Here is a 16,016-nt window from a genome sequence, read left to right on the forward strand (position 1 = left end):
TCGAAGTAATGCAGCTTGTAGGCTTAGTAGTCGAGTGAGTGATTTCGAACTAGAAGTAATCTAGCCCGTAGGCTTAATAGTCAAGTGAGTGATTTCGAACTCGAAGTAATGTAGCTCGTAGGCTTAGTAGTCGAGTGAGTGATTTCAAACTCGAAGTAATGCAGCCTGTAGGCTTAGTCGAGTGAGTGATTTCAAACTCGAAGTAATGCAGCCTGTAGGCTTAGTAGTCGAGTGAGTGATTTCGAACCAGAATTAATGTAGCCCGTAGGCTTAATAGTCGAGTTAGCGATTTCGAACTCGAAGTAATGTAGCCCGTAGGCTTTGTAGTCGAGTGAGTAATTCGAACTCGAAGTAAGGTAACCCAAATGCTTAATAGTCGAGTGAGTGATTTCGAACTCGAAGTAATGCAGCTTGTAGGCTTAGTAGTCGAGTGAGTGATTTCGAACTAGAAGTAATCTAGGCCGTAGGCTTAATAGTCAAGTGAGTGATTTCGAACTCGAAGTAATGTAGCTCATAGGCTTAGTAGTCGAGTGAGTGATTTCAAACTCGAAGTAATGTAGCCCGTAGGCTTAGTAGTCGAGTGAGTGATTTCGAAATCGAAGTAATGTAGCCCGTAGGCTTAGTAGTCGAGTGAGTGATTTCGAAATCAAAGTAATGTAGCCCGTAGGCTTAGTAGTCGAGTGAGTGATTTCAAACCCGAAGTAATGTAGCCCGTAGGCTTAGTGGTCGAGTGAGTGATTTCGAACTCGAAGTAATGTAGCCCGTAGGCTTAGTAGTCGAGTGAGTGATTTCAAACTCGAAGTAATGTAGCCCGTAGGCTTAGTAGTCGAGTGAGTGATTTCGAAATCGAAGTAATGTAGCCCGTAGGCTTAGTAGTCGAGTGAGTGATTTCGAACTCGAAGTAATCTAGCCAGTAGTCTTAATAGTCAAGTGAGTGATTTCGAACCAGAAGTAATGTAGCCCATAGGCTTAGAAGTAGAGTGAGTGATTTCGAACCCGAAGTAATGTAGCCATAGGCTTAGTAGTCGAGTGAGTGATTTCGAACTCGAAGTAATATAGCCCGTAGGCTTAGTAGTCAAGTGAGTGATTTCGAACTCGAAGTAATGTAGCCCGTTGGCTTAGTAGTTGAGTGAGTGATTTCGAACTCGAAGTAATGTAGCCCGTAGGCTTAATAGTCGAGTGAGCGATTTCGAACTCGAAGTAATGTAGCCCGTAGGCATAATAGTCGAGTGAGTGATTACGAACTCGAAGTAATGTAGCCCATAGGCTTAGTAGTCGAGTGAGTGATTTCGAACTCGAAGTAATGTAGCCCGTAGGCTTAGTAGTCGAGTGAGTGATTTCAAACTCGAAGTAATGTAGCCCGTAGGCTTAGTAGTCGAGTGAGTGATTTCGAACTCGAAGTAATGTAGCCCGTAGGCTTAGTAGTCGAGTGAGTGATTTCAAACTCGAAGTAATGTAGCCCGTAGGCTTAGTAGTCGAGTGAGTGATTTCGAAATCGAAGTAATGTAGCCCGTAGGCTTAGTAGTCGAGTGAGTGATTTCGAACTCGAAGTAATCTAGCCAGTAGTCTTAATAGTCAAGTGAGTGATTTCGAACTTGAAGTAATGTAGCTCGTAGGCTTAATAGTCGAGTGAGTGATTTCAAACTCGAAGTAATTTAGCCCGTAGGCTTAGTAGTCGAGTGAGTGATTTCGAACTAGAAGTAATGTAGCCGGTAGGCTTAGTAGACGAGTGAGTGATTTCGAACCCGAAGTAATGTAGCCGTAGGCTTAGTAGTCGAGTGAGTGATTTGAAATGCAGCCTATAGGCTTAGTAGTCGAGTGAGTGATTTCGAACTCGAAGTAATGTAGCCCGTTGGCTTAGTAGTTGAGTGAGTGATTTCGAACTCGAAGTAATGTAGCCCGTAGGCTTAATAGTCGATTGAGCGATTTCGAACTCGAAATAATGTAGCCCGTAGGCATAATAGTCGAGTGAGTGATTACGAACTCGAAGTAATGTAGCCCATAGGCTTAGTAGTCGAGTGAGTGATTTCAAACTCGAAGTAATGTAGCGCGTAGGATTAGTAGTCATGTGAGTGATTTCGAACTCGAAGTAATGTAGCCGTAGGCTTAGTAGTCGAGTGAGTGATTTCGAACCTGAAGTAATGTAGCCCGTAGGCTTAGTAGTCGAGTGAGTGATTTCAAACTCGAAGTAATGTAGCCCGTAGGCTTAGTAGTCGAGTGAGTGATTTCGAAATCGAAGTAATGTAGCCCGTAGGCTTAGTAGTCGAGTGAGTGATTTCGAAATCAAAGTAATGTAGCCCGTAGGCTTAGTAGTCGAGTGAGTGATTTCAAACTCGAAGTAATGTAGCCCGTAAGCTTAGTAGTCGAGTGAGTGATTTCGAAATCGAAGTAATGTAGACCGTAGGCTTAGTATTCGAGTGAGTGATTTCAAACTCGAAGTAATGTAGCCCGTAGGCTTAGTAGTCGAGTGAGTGATTTCGAAATCGAAGTAATGTAGCCCGTAGGCTTAGTAGTCGAGTGAGTGATTTCGGACTCAAAGTAATGTAGCCCGTAGGCTTAGTAGTCGAGTGAGTGATTTCGAAAACGAAGTAATGTAGCCCGTAGGCTTAGTAGTCGAGTGAGTGATTTCGGACTCAAAGTAATGTAGCCCGTAGGCTTAGTAGTCGAGTGAGTGATTTCAAACTCGAAGTAATGTAGCCCGTAGGCTTAGTAGTCGAGTGAGTGATTACGAACTCGAAGTAATGTAGCCCGTAGGCTTAGTAGTCGAGTGAGTGATTTCAAACTCGAAGTAATGTAGCTTGTAGACTTAATAGTCGAGTGAGCAATTTCGAACTCGAAGTAATGTAGCCCGTAGGCTTAGTAGTCGAGTGAGTGATTCGAACTCGAAGTTAGGTAACCCAAAGGCTTAATAGTCGAGTGAGTGATTTCGAACTCAAAGTAATGTAGCTTGTAGGCTTAGTAGTCGAGTGAGTGATTTCGAACTCGAAGTAATCTAGCCAGTAGGCTTAATAGTCAAGTGAGTGATTTCGAACTCGTAGTAATGTAGTTCGTTGGCTTAGTAGTCGAGTGAGTGATTTCAAACTCGACGTAATGTACCCGTAGGCTTAGTAGTCGAGTGATGATTTCGAACTCGAAGTAATGTAGCCCGTAGGCTTAGTAGTCGAGTGAGTGATTTCAAACTCGAAGTAATGTAGCCTGTAGGCTTAATAGTCGAGTGAGCGATTTTGAACTCGAAGTAATGTAGCCCGTAGGCTTAGTAGTCGAGTGAGTGATTCGAACTCGAAGTTAGGTAACCCAAATGCTTAATAGTCGAGTGAGTGATTTCGAACTCGAAGTAATGTAGCCCGTAGGCTTAATAGTCGAGTGAGCGATTTCGAACTCGAAGTAATGTAGCCCGTAGGCATAATAGTCGAGTGAGTGATTACGAACTCGAAGTAATGTAGCCCATAGGCTTAGTAGTCGAGTGAGTGATTTCAAACTCGAAGTAATGTAGCGCGTAGGATTAGTAGTCGTGTGAGTGATTTCGAACTCGAAGTAATGTAGCCCGTAGGCTTAGTAGTCGAGTGAGTGATTTCGAACCTGAAGTAATGTAGCCCGTAGGCTTAGTAGTCGAGTGAGTGATTTCGAACTCGAAGTAATGTAGCCCGTAGGCTTAATAGTCGAGTGAGCGATTTCGAACTCGAAGTAATGTAGCCCGTAGGCATAATAGTCGAGTGAGTGATTACGAACTCGAAGTAATGTAGCCCATAGGCTTAGTAGTCGAGTGAGTGATTTCGAACTCGAAGTAATGTAGCCCGTAGGCTTAGTAGTCGAGTGAGTGATTTTGAACTCGAAGTAATGTAGCCCGTAGGCTTAGTAGTCGAGTGAGTGATTTCAAACTCGAAGTAATGTAGCCCGTAGGCTTAGTAGTCGAGTGAGTGATTTCGAAATCGAAGTAATGTAGCCCGTAGGCTTAGTAGTCGAGTGAGTGATTTCGAACTCGAAGTAATCTAGCCAGTAGTCTTAATAGTCAAGTGAGTGATTTCGAACTTGAAGTAATGTAGCTCGTAGGCTTAATAGTCGAGTGAGTGATTTCAAACTCGAAGTAATTTAGCCCGTAGGCTTAGTAGTCGAGTGAGTGATTTCGAACTAGAAGTAATGTAGCCGGTAGGCTTAGTAGACGAGTGAGTGATTTCGAACCCGAAGTAATGTAGCCGTAGGCTTAGTAGTCGAGTGAGTGATTTCAAATGCAGCCTATAGGCTTAGTAGTCGAGTGAGTGATTTCGAACTCGAAGTAATGTAGCCCGTTGGCTTAGTAGTCGAGTGAGTGATTTCAAACTCGAAGTAATGTAGCCCGTAGGCTTAGTAGTCGAGTGAGTGATTTCGAAATCGAAGTAATGTAGCCCGTAGGCTTAGTAGTCGAGTGAGTGATTTCGGACTCAAAGTAATGTAGCCCGTAGGCTTAGTAGTCGAGTGAGTGATTTCGAAATCGAAGTAATGTAGACCGTAGGCTTAGTAGTCGAGTGAGTGATTTCGGACTCAAAGTAATGTAGCCCGTAGGCTTAGTAGTCGAGTGAGTGATTTCAAACTCGAAGTAATGTAGCCCGTAGGCTTAGTAGTCGAGTGAGTGATTTTGAACTCGAAGTAATGTAGCCCGTAGGCTTAGTAGTCGAGTGAGTGATTTCAAACTCGAAGTAATGTAGCTTGTAGACTTAATAGTCGAGTGAGCGATTTCGAACTCGAAGTAATGTAGCCCGTAGGCTTAGTAGTCGAGTGAGTGATTCGAACTCGAAGTTAGGTAACCCAAAGGCTTAATAGTCGAGTGAGTGATTTCGAACTCAAAGTAATGTAGCTTGTAGGCTTAGTAGTCGAGTGAGTGATTTCGAACTCGAAGTAATCTAGCCAGTAGGCTTAATAGTCAAGTGAGTGATTTCGAACTCGTAGTAATGTAGTTCGTTGGCTTAGTAGTCGAGTGAGTGATTTCAAACTCGACGTAATGTACCCGTAGGCTTAGTAGTCGAGTGATGATTTCGAACTCGAAGTAATGTAGCCCGTAGGCTTAGTAGTCGAGTGAGTGATTTCAAACTCGAAGTAATGTAGCCTGTAGGCTTAATAGTCGAGTGAGCGATTTTGAACTCGAAGTAATGTAGCCCGTAGGCTTAGTAGTCGAGTGAGTGATTCGAACTCGAAGTTAGGTAACCCAAATGCTTAATAGTCGAGTGAGTGATTTCGAACTCGAAGTAATGTAGCCCGTAGGCTTAATAGTCGAGTGAGCGATTTCGAACTCGAAGTAATGTAGCCCGTAGGCATAATAGTCGAGTGAGTGATTACGAACTCGAAGTAATGTAGCCCATAGGCTTAGTAGTCGAGTGAGTGATTTCAAACTCGAAGTAATGTAGCGCGTAGGATTAGTAGTCGTGTGAGTGATTTCGAACTCGAAGTAATGTAGCCCGTAGGCTTAGTAGTCGAGTGAGTGATTTCGAACCTGAAGTAATGTAGCCCGTAGGCTTAGTAGTCGAGTGAGTGATTTCAAACTCGAAGTAATGTAGCCCGTAGGCTTAGTAGTCGAGTGAGTGATTTCGAAATCAAAGTAATGTAGCCCGTAGGCTTAGTAGTCGAGTGAGTGATTTCAAACCCGAAGTAATGTAGCCCGTAGGCTTAGTGGTCGAGTGAGTGATTTCGAACTCGAAGTAATGTAGCCCGTAGGCTTAGTAGTCGAGTGAGTGATTTCAAACTCGAAGTAATGTAGCCCGTAGGCTTAGTAGTCGAGTGAGTGATTTCGAAATCGAAGTAATGTAGCCCGTAGGCTTAGTAGTCGAGTGAGTGATTTCGAACTCGAAGTAATCTAGCCAGTAGTCTTAATAGTCAAGTGAGTGATTTCGAACCAGAAGTAATGTAGCCCATAGGCTTAGAAGTAGAGTGAGTGATTTCGAACCCGAAGTAATGTAGCCATAGGCTTAGTAGTCGAGTGAGTGATTTCGAACTCGAAGTAATATAGCCCGTAGGCTTAGTAGTCAAGTGAGTGATTTCGAACTCGAAGTAATGTAGCCCGTTGGCTTAGTAGTTGAGTGAGTGATTTCGAACTCGAAGTAATGTAGCCCGTAGGCTTAATAGTCGAGTGAGCGATTTCGAACTCGAAGTAATGTAGCCCGTAGGCATAATAGTCGAGTGAGTGATTACGAACTCGAAGTAATGTAGCCCGTAGGCTTAGTAGTCGAGTGAGTGATTTCGAACTCGAAGTAATGTAGCCCGTAGGCTTAGTAGTCGAGTGAGTGATTTCAAACTCGAAGTAATGTAGCCCGTAGGCTTAGTAGTCGAGTGAGTGATTTCAAACTCGAAGTAATGTAGCCCGTAGGCTTAGTAGTCGAGTGAGTGATTTCGAAATCGAAGTAATGTAGCCCGTAGGCTTAGTAGTCGAGTGAGTGATTTCGAACTCGAAGTAATCTAGCCAGTAGTCTTAATAGTCAAGTGTGTGATTTCGAACCAGAAGTAATGTAGCCCATAGGCTTAGAAGTAGAGTGAGTGATTTCGAACCCGAAGTAATGTAGCCATAGGCTTAGTAGTCGAGTGAGTGATTTCGAACTCGAAGTAATATAGCCCGTAGGCTTAGTAGTCAAGTGAGTGATTTCGAACTCGAAGTAATGTAGCCCGTTGGCTTAGTAGTTGAGTGAGTGATTTCGAACTCGAAGTAATGTAGCCCGTAGGCTTAATAGTCGAGTGAGCGATTTCGAACTCGAAGTAATGTAGCCCGTAGGCATAATAGTCGAGTGAGTGATTACGAACTCGAAGTAATGTAGCCCATAGGCTTAGTAGTCGAGTGAGTGATTTCGAACTCGAAGTAATGTAGCCCGTAGGCTTAGTAGTCGAGTGAGTGATTTCAAACTCGAAGTAATGTAGCCCGTAGGCTTAGTAGTCGAGTGAGTGATTTCAAACTCGAAGTAATGTAGCCCGTAGGCTTAGTAGTCGAGTGAGTGATTTCGAAATCGAAGTAATGTAGCCCGTAGGCTTAGTAGTCGAGTGAGTGATTTCGAACTCGAAGTAATCTAGCCAGTAGTCTTAATAGTCAAGTGAGTGATTTCGAACTTGAAGTAATGTAGCTCGTAGGCTTAATAGTCGAGTGAGTGATTTCAAACTCGAAGTAATTTAGCCCGTAGGCTTAGTAGTCGAGTGAGTGATTTCGAACTAGAAGTAATGTAGCCGGTAGGCTTAGTAGACGAGTGAGTGATTTCGAACCCGAAGTAATGTAGCCGTAGGCTTAGTAGTCGAGTGAGTGATTTGAAATGCAGCCTATAGGCTTAGTAGTCGAGTGAGTGATTTCGAACTCGAAGTAATGTAGCCCGTTGGCTTAGTAGTTGAGTGAGTGATTTCGAACTCGAAGTAATGTAGCCCGTAGGCTTAATAGTCGATTGAGCGATTTCGAACTCGAAATAATGTAGCCCGTAGGCATAATAGTCGAGTGAGTGATTACGAACTCGAAGTAATGTAGCCCATAGGCTTAGTAGTCGAGTGAGTGATTTCAAACTCGAAGTAATGTAGCGCGTAGGATTAGTAGTCATGTGAGTGATTTCGAACTCGAAGTAATGTAGCCGTAGGCTTAGTAGTCGAGTGAGTGATTTCAAATGCAGCCTATAGGCTTAGTAGTCGAGTGAGTGATTTCGAACTCGAAGTAATGTAGCCCGTAGGCTTAGTAGTCGAGTGAGTGATTTCAAACTCGAAGTAATGTAGCCCGTAGGCTTAGTAGTCGAGTGAGTGATTTCGAAATCGAAGTAATGTAGCCCGTAGGCTTAGTAGTCGAGTGAGTGATTTCGAACTCGAAGTAATCTAGCCAGTAGTCTTAATAGTCGAGTGAGTGATTTCGAACTTGAAGTAATGTAGCTCGTAGGCTTAATAGTCGAGTGAGTGATTTCAAACTCGAAGTAATTTAGCCCGTAGGCTTAGTAGTCGAGTGAGTGATTTCGAGCTAGAAGTAATGTAGCCGGTAGGCTTAGTAGACGAGTGAGTGATTTCGAACCCGAAGTAATGTAGCCGTAGGCTTAGTAGTCGAGTGAGTGATTTCAAATGCAGCCTATAGGCTTAGTAGTCGAGTGAGTGATTTCGAACTCGAAGTAATGTAGCCCGTTGGCTTAGTAGTTGAGTGAGTGATTTCGAACTCGAAGTAATGTAGCCCGTAGGCTTAGTAGTCGAGTGAGTGATTTCGAAATCGAAGTAATGTAGCCCGTAGGCTTAGTAGTCGAGTGAGTGATTTCGGACTCAAAGTAATGTAGCCCGTAGGCTTAGTAGTCGAGTGAGTGATTTCGAAATCGAAGTAATGTAGACCGTAGGCTTAGTAGTCGAGTGAGTGATTTCGGACTCAAAGTAATGTAGCCCGTAGGCTTAGTAGTCGAGTGAGTGATTTCGAACCTGAAGTAATGTAGCCCGTAGGCTTAGTAGTCGAGTGAGTGATTTCAAACTCGAAGTAATGTAGCCCGTAGGCTTAGTAGTCGAGTGAGTGATTTCGAAATCGAAGTAATGTAGCCCGTAGGCTTAGTAGTCGAGTGAGTGATTTCGAAATCAAAGTAATGTAGCCCGTAGGCTTAGTAGTCGAGTGAGTGATTTCAAACTCGAAGTTAGGTAGCCCGTAGGCTTAGTAGTCGAGTGAGTGATTTCGAACTCGAAGTAATGTAGCCCGTAGGCTTAGTATTCGAGTGAGTGATTTCAAACTCGAAGTAATGTAGCCCGTAGGCTTAGTAGTCGAGTGAGTGATTTCGAAATCGAAGTAATGTAGCCCGTAGGCTTAGTAGTCGAGTGAGTGATTTCGGACTCAAAGTAATGTAGCCCGTAGGCTTAGTAGTCGAGTGAGTGATTTCGAAAACGAAGTAATGTAGCCCGTAGGCTTAGTAGTCGAGTGAGTGATTTCGGACTCAAAGTAATGTAGCCCGTAGGCTTAGTAGTCGAGTGAGTGATTTCAAACTCGAAGTAATGTAGCCCGTAGGCTTAGTAGTCGAGTGAGTGATTACGAACTCGAAGTAATGTAGCCCGTAGGCTTAGTAGTCGAGTGAGTGATTTCAAACTCGAAGTAATGTAGCTTGTAGACTTAATAGTCGAGTGAGCAATTTCGAACTCGAAGTAATGTAGCCCGTAGGCTTAGTAGTCGAGTGAGTGATTCGAACTCGAAGTTAGGTAACCCAAAGGCTTAATAGTCGAGTGAGTGATTTCGAACTCAAAGTAATGTAGCTTGTAGGCTTAGTAGTCGAGTGAGTGATTTCGAACTCGAAGTAATCTAGCCAGTAGGCTTAATAGTCAAGTGAGTGATTTCGAACTCGTAGTAATGTAGTTCGTTGGCTTAGTAGTCGAGTGAGTGATTTCAAACTCGAAGTAATGTACCCGTAGGCTTAGTAGTCGAGTGATGATTTCGAACTCGAAGTAATGTAGCCCGTAGGCTTAGTAGTCGAGTGAGTGATTTCAAACTCGAAGTAATGTAGCCTGTAGGCTTAATAGTCGAGTGAGCGATTTTGAACTCGAAGTAATGTAGCCCGTAGGCTTAGTAGTCGAGTGAGTGATTCGAACTCGAAGTTAGGTAACCCAAAGGCTTAATAGTCGAGTGAGTGATTTCGAACTCGAAGTAATGTAGCCCGTAGGCTTAATAGTCGAGTGAGCGATTTCGAACTCGAAGTAATGTAGCCCGTAGGCATAATAGTCGAGTGAGTGATTACGAACTCGAAGTAATGTAGCCCATAGGCTTAGTAGTCGAGTGAGTGATTTCAAACTCGAAGTAATGTAGCGCGTAGGATTAGTAGTCGTGTGAGTGATTTCGAACTCGAAGTAATGTAGCCCGTAGGCTTAGTAGTCGAGTGAGTGATTTCGAACCTGAAGTAATGTAGCCCGTAGGCTTAGTAGTCGAGTGAGTGATTTCAAACTCGAAGTAATGTAGCCCGTAGGCTTAGTAGTCGAGTGAGTGATTTCGAAATCGAAGTAATGTAGCCCGTAGGCTTAGTAGTCGAGTGAGTGATTTCGAAATCAAAGTAATGTAGCCCGTAGGCTTAGTAGTCGAGTGAGTGATTTCAAACCCGAAGTAATGTAGCCCGTAGGCTTAGTAGTCGAGTGAGTGATTTCGAACTCGAAGTAATGTAGCCCGTAGGCTTAGTAGTCGAGTGAGTGATTTCAAACTCGAAGTAATGTAGCCCGTAGGCTTAGTAGTCGAGTGAGTGATTTCGAAATCGAAGTAATGTAGCCCGTAGGCTTAGTAGTCGAGTGAGTGATTTCGGACTCAAAGTAATGTAGCCCGTAGGCTTAGTAGTCGAGTGAGTGATTTCGAAATCGAAGTAATGTAGACTGTAGGCTTAGTAGTCGAGTGAGTGATTTCGGACTCAAAGTAATGTAGCCCGTAGGCTTAGTAGTCGAGTGAGTGATTTCAAACTCGAAGTAATGTAGCCCGTAGGCTTAGTAGTCGAGTGAGTGATTTTGAACTCGAAGTAATGTAGCCCGTAGGCTTAGTAGTCGAGTGAGTGATTTCAAACTCGAAGTAATGTAGCTTGTAGACTTAATAGTCGAGTGAGCGATTTCGAACTCGAAGTAATGTAGCCCGTAGGCTTAGTAGTCGAGTGAGTGATTCGAACTCGAAGTTAGGTAACCCAAAGGCTTAATAGTCGAGTGAGTGATTTCGAACTCAAAGTAATGTAGCTTGTAGGCTTAGTAGTCGAGTGAGTGATTTCGAACTCGAAGTAATCTAGCCAGTAGGCTTAATAGTCAAGTGAGTGATTTCGAACTCGTAGTAATGTAGTTCGTTGGCTTAGTAGTCGAGTGAGTGATTTCAAACTCGAAGTAATGTACCCGTAGGCTTAGTAGTCGAGTGAGTAATTTCGAACTCGAAGTAATGTAGCCCGTAGGCTTAGTAGTCGAGTGAGTGATTTCAAACTCGAAGTAATGTAGCCTGTAGGCTTAATAGTCAAGTGAGCAATTTCGAACTCGAAGTAATGTAGCCCGTAGGCTTAGTAGTCGAGTGAGTGATTCGAACTCGAAGTTAGGTAACCCAAGGCTTAATAGTCGAGTGAGTGATTTCGAACTCGAAATAATCTAGCCCGTAGGCTTAATAGTCAAGTGAGTGATTTCGAACTCGAAGTAATGTAGCTCATAGGCTTAGTAGTCGAGATGGTGATTTCAAACTCGAAGTAATGTAGCTCGTAGGCTTAGTAGTCGAGTGAGTGATTTCAAATTCGAAGTAATGCAGCCTGTAGGCTTAGTAGTAGAGTGAGTGATTTCGTACTCGAAGTAATCTAGCCAGTAGTCTTAATAGTCAAGTGAGTGATTTCGAACTTGAAGTAATGTAGCCCGTAGGCTTAGTAGTCGAGTGAGTGATTTCGAACCCGAAGTAATGTAGCCGTAGGCTTAGTAGTCGAGTGAGTGATTTCGAACTCGAAGTAATGTAGCCTGTAGGCTTAGTAGTCGAGTGAGTGATTTTGAACTCAAAGTAATGTAGCTCGTAGGCTTAGTAGTCGAGTGAGTGATTTCGAAATCAAAGTAATGTAGCCCGTAGGTTTAGTAGTCGAGTGAGTGATTTCAAACTTGAAGTAATGTAGCCTGTAGGCTTAGTAGTCGAGTGAGTGATTTTGAACTCAAAGTAATGTAGCTTGTAGGCTTAGTAGTCGAGTGAGTGATTTCAAACTCGAAGTAATGTAGCCCGTAGGCTTAGTAGTCGAGTGAGTGATTTCGAACTCGAAGTAATGTAGCCCGTTGGCTTAGTAGTCGAGTGAGTGATTTCGAACCAGAAGTAATGTAGCCCGTAGGCTTAGTAGTCGAGTGAGTGATTTCGAACCCGAAGTAATGTAGCCGTAGGCTTAGTAGTCGAGTGAGTGATTTCGAACTCGAAGTAATGTAGCCTGTAGGCTTAGTAGTCGAGTGAGTGATTTTGAACTCAAAGTAATGTAGCTCGTAGGCTTAGTAGTCGAGTGAGTGATTTCGAAATCAAAGTAATGTAGCCCGTAGGTTTAGTAGTCGAGTGAGTGATTTCAAACTTGAAGTAATGTAGCCTGTAGGCTTAGTAGTCGAGTGAGTGATTTCAAACTCGAAGTAATGTAGCCCGTAGGCTTAGTAGTCGAGTGAGTGATTTCGAACTCGAAGTAATGTAGCCCGTTGGCTTAGTAGTCGAGTGAGTGATTTCGAACTCGAAGTAATGTAGCCCGTAGGCTTAATAGTCGAGTGAGCAATTTCGAACTCGAAGTAATGTAGCCCGTAGGCATAATAGTCGAGTGAGTGATTTCGAACCCGAAGTAATGTAGCCCGTAGGCTTAGTAGTCGAGTGAGTGATTTCGAACCCGAAGTAATGTAGCCCGTAGGCTTAGTAGTTGAGTGAGTGATTTCGAACCCGAAGTAATGTAGCCCGTAGGCTTAGTAGTCGAGTGAGTGATTTCGAAATCGAAGTAATGTAGCCCGTAGGCTTAGTAGTCGAGTGCGTGATTTCGAACTCGAAGTAATGTAGCCCGTAGGCTTAGTAGTCGAGTGAGTGATTTTGAACTCAAAGTAATGTAGCTTGTAGGCTTAATAGTCAAGTGAGTGATTTCGACTCGAAGTAATGTAGCTCAGTCGAGTGAGTGATTTCGAACTCGAAGTAATGTGGCCCAGTCGAGTGAGTGATTTCAAACTCGAAGTAATGTAGCCCGTGGGCTTAGTAGTTGAGTGAGTGATTTCGAACTCGAAGTAATACATCCCGTAGGCTTAATAGTCGAGTGAGTGATTTCGAACCCGAAGTGATGTAGCCCGTAGGTTTAGTAGTCGAGTGAGTGCTTTCGAACCCGAAGTAATGTAGCCCGTAGGCTTAGTAGTCGAGTGAGTGATTTCGAACTCGAAGTAGTGAGTGATTTCAAACTCGAAGTAATGTAGCTCGTAGGCTTAGTAGTCGAGTGAGTGATTTCGAACTCGAAGTAATGTAGCCCGTAGGCTTAGTAGTCTAGTAAGTGATTTCGAACTCGAAGTAATGTAGCCCGTAGGCTTAGTAGTCGAGTGAGTGATTTCGAACTCGAAGTAATGTAGCCCGTAGGCTTAGTAGTCGAGTGAGTGATTTCAAACTCGAAGTAATGTAGCCCGTAGGCTTAGTAGTCGAGTGAGTGATTTCGAAATCGAAGTAATGTAGCCCGTAGGCTTAGTAGTCGAGTGAGTGATTTCGAACTCGAAGTAATCTAGCCAGTAGTCTTAATAGTCAAGTGAGTGATTTCGAACCAGAAGTAATGTAGCCCATAGGCTTAGAAGTAGAGTGAGTGATTTCGAACCCGAAGTAATGTAGCTCGTAGGCTTAGTAGTCGAGTGAGTGATTTCGAACCAGAAGTAATGTAGCCCGTAGGCTTAGTAGTCGAGTGAGTGATTTCGAACCCGAAGTAATGTAGCAGTAGGCTTAGTAGTCGAGTGAGTGATTTCGAACTCAAAGTAATGTAGCCCGTAGGCTTAGTAGTCAAGTGAGTGATTTCGAACTCGAAGTAATGTAGCCCGTTGGCTTAGTAGTTGAGTGAGTGATTTCGAACTCGAAGTAATGTAGCCCGTAGGCTTAATAGTCGAGTGAGCGATTTCGAACTCGAAGTAATGTAGCCCGTAGGCATAATAGTCGAGTGAGTGATTACGAACTCGAATTAATGTAGCCCATAGGCTTAGTAGTCGAGTGAGTGATTTCGAACTCGAAGTAATGTAGCCCGTAGGCTTAGTAGTCGAGTGAGTGATTTCAAACTCGAAGTAATGTAGCCCGTAGGCTTAGTAGTCGAGTGAGTGATTTCGAACTCGAAGTAATCTAGCCAGTAGTCTTAATAGTCAAGTGAGTGATTTCGAACTTGAAGTAATGTAGCTCGTAGGCTTAATAGTCGAGTGAGTGATTTCAAACTCGAAGTAATTTAGCCCGTAGGCTTAGTAGTCGAGTGAGTGATTTCGAACTAGAAGTAATGTAGCCCGTAGGCTTAGTAGTCGAGTGAGTGATTTCGAACCCGAAGTAATGTAGCCGTAGGCTTAGTAGTCGAGTGAGTGATTTCGAACTCGAAGTAATGTAGCCCGTAGGCTTAGTAGTCGAGTGAGTGATTTCGAACTCGAAGTAATGTAGCCCGTTGGCTTAGTAGTTGAGTGAGTGATTTCGAACTCGAAGTAATGTAGCCCGTAGGCTTAATAGTCGAGTGAGCGATTTCGAACTCGAAGTAATGTAGCCCGTAGGCATAATAGTCGAGTGAGTGATTACGAACTCGAAGTAATGTAGCCCATAGGCTTAGTAGTCGAGTGAGTGATTTCAAACTCAAAGTAATGTAGCGCGTAGGATTAGTAGTCGTGTGAGTGATTTCGAACTCGAAGTAATGTAGCCCGTAGGCTTAGTAGTCGAGTGAGTGATTTCGAACCTGAAGTAATGTAGCCCGTAGGCTTAGTAGTCGAGTGAGTGATTTCAAACTCGAAGTAATGTAGCCCGTAGGCTTAGTAGTCGAGTGAGTGATTTCGAAATCGAAGTAATGTAGCCCGTAGGCTTAGTAGTCGAGTGAGTGATTTCAAACTCGAAGTAATGTAGCCCGTAGGCTTAGTAGTCGAGTGAGTGATTTCGAAATCGAAGTAATGTAGCCCGTAGGCTTAGTAGTCGAGTGAGTGATTTCGAAATCAAAGTAATGTAGCCCGTAGGCTTAGTAGTCGAGTGAGTGATTTCAAACTCGAAGTAATGTAGCCCGTAGGCTTAGTAGTCGAGTGAGTGATTTCGAACTCGAAGTAATGTAGCCCGTAGGCTTAGTAGTCGAGTGAGTGATTTCAAACTCGAAGTAATGTAGCCCGTAGGCTTAGTAGTCGAGTGAGTGATTTCGAAATCGAAGTAATGTAGCCCGTAGGCTTAGTAGTCGAGTGAGTGATTTCGGACTCAAAGTAATGTAGCCCGTAGGCTTAGTAGTCGAGTGAGTGATTTCAAACTAGAAGTAATGTAGCTTGTAGACTTAATAGTCGAGTGAGCGATTTCGAACTCGAAGTAATGTAGCCCGTAGGCTTAGTAGTCGAGTGAGTGATTTCAAACTCGAAGTAATTAGCTTGTAGACTTAATAGTCGAGTGAGCGATTTCGAACTCGAAGTAATGTAGCCCGTAGGCTTAGTAGTCGAGTGAGTGATTCGAACTCGAAGTTAGGTAACCCAAAGGCTTAATAGTCGAGTGAGTGATTTCGAACTCAAAGTAATGTAGCTTGTAGGCTTAGTAGTCGAGTGAGTGATTTCGAACTCGAAGTAATCTAGCCAGTAGGCTTAATAGTCAAGTGAGTGATTTCGAACTCGTAGTAATGTAGCTCGTTGGCTTAGTAGTCGAGTGAGTGATTTCAAACTCGAAGTAATGTAGCCCGTAGGCTTAGTAGTCGAGTGAGTGATTTCGAACTCGAAGTAATGTAGCCCGTAGGCTTAGTAGTCGAGTGAGTGATTTCAAACTCGAAGTAATGTAGCCTGTAGGCTTAATAGTCGAGTGAGCGATTTCGAACTCGAAGTAATGTAGCCCGTAGGCTTAGTAGTCGAGTGAGTGATTCGAACTCGAAGTTAGGTAACCCAAAGGCTTAATAGTCGAGTGAGTGATTTCGAACTCGAAATAATCTAGCCCGTAGGCTTAATAGTCAAGTGAGTGATTTCGAACTCGAAGTAATGTAGCTCGTAGGCTTAGTAGTCGAGTGAGTGATTTCAAACTAGAAGTAATGTAGCTCGTAGGCTTAGAAGTCGAGTTAGTGATTTCAAATTTGAAGTAATGCAGCATGTAGGCTTAGTAGTCGAGTGAGTGATTTCGTACTCGAAGTAATCTAGCCAGTAGTCTTAATAGTCAAGTGAGTGATTTCGAACTTGAAGTAATGTAGCTCGTAGGCTTAATAGTCGAGTGAGTGATTTCAAACTCGAAGTAATTTAGCCTGTAGGCTTAGTAGTCGAGTGAGTGATTTCGAACCAGAAGTAATGTAGCCCGTAGGCTTAGTAGTCGAGTGAGTGATTTCGAACCCGAAGTAATGTAGCCGTAGGCTTAGTAGTCGAGTGAGTGATTTCGAACTCGAAGTAATGTAGCCTGTAGGCTTAGTAGTCGAGTGAGTGATTTTGAACTC

The sequence above is a fragment of the Nicotiana tabacum genome, chromosome 14, assembly GCF_000715075.1.
Source record: "Nicotiana tabacum cultivar K326 chromosome 14, ASM71507v2, whole genome shotgun sequence".
Lineage (NCBI taxonomy): Eukaryota > Viridiplantae > Streptophyta > Magnoliopsida > Solanales > Solanaceae > Nicotiana > Nicotiana tabacum.